At 42.8% G+C, this 6,105-nt stretch overlaps 1 non-coding gene across 1 annotated transcript; it reads left to right on the top strand.

The window, feature by feature from the left end:
- The first annotated feature begins 1,986 nt into the window (after nucleotides 1-1,986).
- Nucleotides 1,987-2,094, top strand: LOC130952013 (small nucleolar RNA R71). The gene has a single exon (XR_009074195.1). It is a non-coding gene; the product is annotated as a small nucleolar RNA R71 (small nucleolar RNA).
- Nucleotides 2,095-6,105: the final 4,011 nt, after the last annotated feature.

Below are 6,105 nucleotides of genomic sequence, written 5' to 3'. Positions count from 1 at the left end.
TCTGGCGTTTAACGCCAGTCTGGTGCCCTTTTGGCGTTAAACGCCCAGAATGGTGCCAGACTGGGCGTTAAACGCCAACAGCTAACCTTACTGGCGTTAAACGCCAGTAAGTGCGTCCTCCAGGGTGTGCTGTTTTTCTTCCTGTTTTTCATTGTTTTTGCTTTTTTTTTCATTGATTTTGTGACTTCTCTGATCATCAACCTACAAAAAAGATAAAATATCAAAAGGAAATAGTAATTATAAACATGGGTTGCCTCCCAACAAGCGCTTCTTTAATGTCATTAGCTTGACAGAGGACTCATGGAGCCTCACATTTCTCAGAGCAATGTTGGAACCTCCCAACACCAAACTTAGAGTTTGAATGTGGGGGTTCAACACCAAACTTAGAGTTTGGTTGTGGCCTCCCAACACCAAACTTAGAGTTTGACTGTGGGGGCTCTGTTTGGCTCTGTTTTGAGAGAAGCTCTTCATGCTTCTTCTCCATGGTGATAGAGGGATATCCTTGAGCCTTAAACACAAGGGATTCTTCATTCACTTGAATGATTAACTCTCCTCTATCAACATCAATCACAGCCTTTGCTGTGGCTAGGAAGGGTCTACCAAGGATGATGGATTCATCCATGCACTTCCGAGTCCCTAGGACTATGAAATCAGTAGGGATGTAATGGTCTTCAACTTTTACCAGAACATCCTCTACAAGTCCATGAGCTTGTTTTCTTGAGTTGTCTGCCATCTCTAGTGAGATTTTTGCAGCTTGCACCTCAAAGATCCCTAGCTTCTCCATTACAGAGAGGGGCATGAGGTTTACACTTGACCCTAAGTCACACAAGGCCTTCTTGAAGGTCATGGTGCCTATGGCACAAGGTATTGAAAACTTCCCAGGATCCTGCCTCTTTTGAGGCAGTTTCTGCCTAGACAAATCATCCAGTTCTTTGGTGAGCAAAGGGGGTTCATCCTCCCAAGTCTCATTTCCAAATAACTTGTCATTTAGCTTCATGATTGCTCCAAGGTATTTAGCAACTTGCTCTTCAGTGACATATCATCCTCTTCAGAGGAAGAATACTCATCAGAGCTCATGAATGGCAGAAGTAATTCCAATGGAATCTCTATGGTCTCATTTGAGCCTCAGATTCCCATGGTTCCTCATTGGGGAACTCAATGGAGGTCAGTGGACGTCCAGTGAGGTCTTCCTCAGTGGCGTTCACTGCCTCTTCTTCCTCCCAGAATTCGGCCATGTGAGGCTTTGCACTCTCCTTTTGGATTTTCTTCTGTGTTGCTTGGGAGAGTACTAGGAGGGAGTTCAGTAACTTTCGCTCAGCTGTCCCACTTGTGCCTCCAAATTTCTAATGGAGGACCTTGTTTCAGTCATGAAACTTTGAGTGGTTTTGATTAGATCAGAGACCAGGTTGCTAAGTCAGAGGGATTCTGCTTAGAACTCTCTGTCTGTTGCTGAGAAGATGATGGAAAAGGCTTGCCATTGCTAAACTGTTTCTTCCACCATTATTGTATTGAAACCTTGTTGAGGTCTTTCTTGATTCTTCCATGAGAAATTTGGGTGATTTCTCCATGAAGAATTGTAGGTGTTTCCATAGGGTTCTCCTAGGTAATTCACCTCTTCTATTGAAGGGTTCTCAGGATCATAGGCTTCTTCCTCAGATGAAGCTTCCTTAGTACTGCTTGGTGCATTTTGCATTCCAGACAGACTTTGAGAGATCAAATTGACTTGTTGAGTCAATATTTTATTCTGAGCCAATATGGCATTCAGAGTATCAATCTCAAGAACTCCTTTCTTCTGACTAGTCCCATTGTTCACAGGATTTCTTTCAGAAGTGTACATGAATTGGTTATTTGTAACATTTCAATCAGCTCTTGAGCTTCTGCAGGCGTCTTCTTCAGATGAAGGGATCCTCCAGCAGAGCTATCCAAAGACATCTTGGATAGTTCAGAGAGACCATCATAGAAAATACCTATGATGCTCCATTCAGAAAGCATGTCAGAAGGGCACTTTCTGATTAATTGTTTGTATCTTTCCCAAGCTTCATAGAGGGATTCTCCATCCTTCTGTCTGAAGGTTTGGACTTCCAATCTAAGCTTACTCAATTTTTGAGGTGGAAAGAACTTTGCCAAGAAGGCATTGACTAGCTTTTCCCAAGAGTCCAGGCTTTCTTTAGGTTGAGAGTCCAACCATGTTCTAGCTCTGTCTCTTACAGCAAAAGGGAATAGCATCAGTCTGTAGACCTCAGGGTCAACCCCATTAGTCTTGACTGTGTCACAGATTTGCAAGAATTCAGCTAAGAACTGATGAGGATCTTCCAATGGAAGTCCATGGAACTTGCAATTCTGTTGCATTAGAGAAACTAATTGAGGCTTAAGCTCAAAGTTGTTTGCTCCAATGGCAGGGATAGAGATGCTTCTCCCATAGAAGTCGGGAGTAGGTGCAGTAAAGTCACCCAGCACCTTCCTTGCATTGTTTGCATTGTTGTTGTTTTCGGCTGCCATGTGTTCTTCTTCTTGAAGAATTCGGTCAGGTCCTCTAAAGAGAGTTGTGCTTTGGCTTCTCTTAGCTTTCTCTTCAAGGTCCTTTCAGGTTCAGGATCAGGCTCAACAAGAATGCTTTTGTCTTTGCTCCTGCTCATAAGAAAGAGAAGGGAACAAGAAAATGTGGAATCTTCTATGTCACAGTATAGAGATCCCTTGAAGTGTCAGAGGAAAAGAAGAGTAGAAGACAGAAGTAGAAAATTCGAACTTATCAAAGGAGATGGAGTTCGAATTTTGCATTAAGGAATAGTGTTAGTCCATAAATAGAAGGATGTGAGGAGAAGGGAAGTAATTTTCGAAAATTAAGTGAAAGATTTTGAAAATATTTTTGAAAAACATTACTTAATTTTCGAAAGTGAGAGTGGAAAAAGATATCAAAATTCTTAATGAGAATTCCAGGAATCAGTGCAATGTTAGTCTAAGACTCCGGTCCAGGAATTAGACATGACTTCACAGCCAGCCAAGCTTTCAAAGAAAGCTTCGGTCCAAAACACTAGACATGGCCAAAGGCCAGCCAAGCCTTAGCAGATCACTGCTCCAAAAGCAAGATTGATAAATATCAACAAGCTCTTGTGATGACAAGTTGAAACCTCGGTCCAATGAGATTAGACATGGCTTCTCAGCCAGCCAGACTTCAACAATTCATCATGAAACTCTAGAATTCATCTTCAAGAATTTCAAAAAAAAATACCTAATCTAAGCAACAAGATGAACCGTCAGTTGTCCAAACTGAACAATCCTTGGCATTGTTACCAAAAGCTTGCTCAAAACTTGAACAATCCCCGGCAACGGCGCCAAAAACTTGGTGCGCAAAATTGTGAACAATACTTTTTCACAACTCTCAAAATCCCCGGTCATGAACTCCAAAAAATTCGTAGTTCAATTCCATGGCATTACACAACTTCGCACAACTAACCAGCAAGTGCACTGGGTCGTCCAAGTAATACCTTACGTGAGTAAGGGTCGATCCCACGGAGATTGTTAGTATGAAGCAAGCTATGGTCATCTTGTAAATCTTAGTCAGGCAGACTCAAATGGATATGGTGATGAACGAAAATAACATAAAAGATAAAGATAGAGATACTTATGTAATTCATTGGTAGAAACTTCAGATAAGCGCATGAAGATGCCTTCCCTTCCGTCTCTCTGCTTTCCTACTGTCTTCATCCAATCCTTCTTCTTCCTTTCCATTGCAAGCTTGTGTAGGGTTTCACCATTGTCAGTGGCTACCTCCCATCCTCTCAGTGAAAACGATTGCATATGCTCTGTCACAGCACGCGGAATTCAGCTGTCGGTTCTCGGTCAGGCCGGAATAGAATCCATTGATTCTTTTGCGTCTGTCACTAACGCCCCGCCTGCTAGGAGTTTGAAGCGCGTCACAGTCATTCAATCATTGAATCCTACTCAGAATACCACAGACAAGGTTAGACCTTCCGGATTCTCTTGAATGCTGCCATCAGTTCTCGCCTATACCACGAAGACTCTGATCTCACGGAATGGTTGGCTCGTTTGTCAGGCGAGCACTCGGTTGTCAGGCAATCAACCATGCATCGTGCAATCAGGAATCCAAGAGACATTCACTAGAGCCTTGGTTGCTTGTAGAACAAAAGTGGTTGTCAGTCACCTTGTTCATAAGTGAGAATGATGATGAGTGTCACGGATCATCACATTCATCATGTTGAAGAACAAGTGATATCTTAGAACAAGAACAAGCGGAATTGAATGGAAGAACAATAGTAATTGCATTAATACTCGAGGTACAGCAGAGCTCCACACCTTAATCTATGGTGTGTAGAAACTCCACCGTTGAAAATACATAAGCATAAGGTCTAGGCATGGCCGTGAGGCCAGCCTCCCAATGATCTAAGAACTAGAAGTCCAAAGATGATCAAAGGATCAAAAACAATCCAAAGATATAAATAAAATAGCAAAAGGTCCTACTTATAGAAAACTAGTAGCCTAGGGTGTACAGAGATGAGTAAATGACATAAAAATCCACTTCCGGACCCACTTGGTGTGTGCTTGGGCTGAGCAATAAAGCAATTTCGTGTAGAGACTCTTCTTGGAGTTAAACGCCAGCTTTTATGCCAGTTTGGGCGTTTAACTCCCATTTGGGTGCCAGTTCCAGCGTTTAACGCTGGGATTCCTGACGGTGACTTTGAACGCCGGTTTGGGCCATCAAATCTTGGGCAAAGTATGGACTATCATATATTTCTGGAAAGCCCAGGATGTCTACTTTCCAACGCCGTTGAGAGCGCGCCAATTGGGCTTCTGTAGCTCTAGAAAATCCACTTCGAGTGCAGGGAGGTCAGAATCCAACAGCATCTGCAGTCCTTTTCAGTCTCTGAATCAGATTTTTGCTCAGGTCCCTCAATTTCAGCCAGAAAATACCTGAAATCACAGAAAAACACACAAACTCATAGTAAAGTCCAGAAAAGTGATTTTTAACTAAAAACTAATAAAAATATACTAAAAACTAACTAGATCATACCAAAAACATACTAAAAACAATGCCAAAAAGTGTATAAATTATCCGCTCATCACTCTTCCATTGGGCGCCCTCTTCATAAATGTCTGTGAGGACTTGGTCCAACCTTTGATCAAAGTTGACCCTTCTTGTGTAAGGATGTTCATCTCCTTGCATCATGGGCGAGTTGAATGCCAACCTTACATTTTCCGGACTAAAATCCATGTATTTCCGCCGAACCATAGTAAGCCAATTCTTTGGATCCTGGTTCACACTTTGATCATGGTTCTTGGTGATCCATGCATTGGCATAGAACTCTTGAACCATTAAGATTTTGACTTGTTGAATGGGGTTGGTAAGAACTTCCCAACCTCTTCTTCGGATCTCATGTCGGATCTCCGGATATTCACCCTTTTTGAGTGAAAAGGGGACCTCGGGGATCACCTTCTTCAAGGCCACAACTTCATAGAAGTGGTCTTGATGCACCCTTGAGATGAATCTCTCCATCTCTCATGACTCGGAGGTGGAAGCTTTTGCCTTCCCTTTCCTCTTTCTAGAGGTTTCTCCGGCCTTGGATGCCATAAATGGTTATGGAAAAACGAAAAGCAACACTTTTACCACACCAAACTTAAAAGGTTTGCTTGTCCTCGAGCAAAAGAAGAAAGAATAGAGGAGAAGAAGAAGAAAATGGAGGAGATGGAGGAGTTTGTGTGGTTCGGCCAAAAGGGGAAGAAGTAGTGTTTAGGTTGTGTGAAAATGAAGGAGTGAAGATGGGTTTATATATGAGTGGAGAGAGGGTAGGGTTTGGCTATGTATGGGTGGGTTTGGGAGGGAAAGTGGTTTGAATTTGAATGGTGGGGTAGGTGGGGTTTTATGAAGGATGGATGTGAGTGGTGAAGAGAAAGATGGGATTGGATAGGTGAAGGGTTTTTGGGGAAGAGGTGTTGAGGTGATTGGTGAATGGGTGAAGAAGAGAGAGGGTGGTGGGGTAGGTGGGGATCCTGTGGGGTCCACAGATCCTGAGGTGTCAAGGAAAAGTCATCCCTGCACCAAATGGCGTGCAAAAATGCGTTTTGAGCCAATTCTGGCGTTAAACGCCG

This window comes from Arachis stenosperma, chromosome 9, assembly GCF_014773155.1.
Source record: "Arachis stenosperma cultivar V10309 chromosome 9, arast.V10309.gnm1.PFL2, whole genome shotgun sequence".
NCBI lineage: Eukaryota > Viridiplantae > Streptophyta > Magnoliopsida > Fabales > Fabaceae > Arachis > Arachis stenosperma.
The sequence above is the reverse complement of the archived record's forward strand: the minus strand, read 5'-3'. Positions and strand labels throughout refer to the sequence as shown.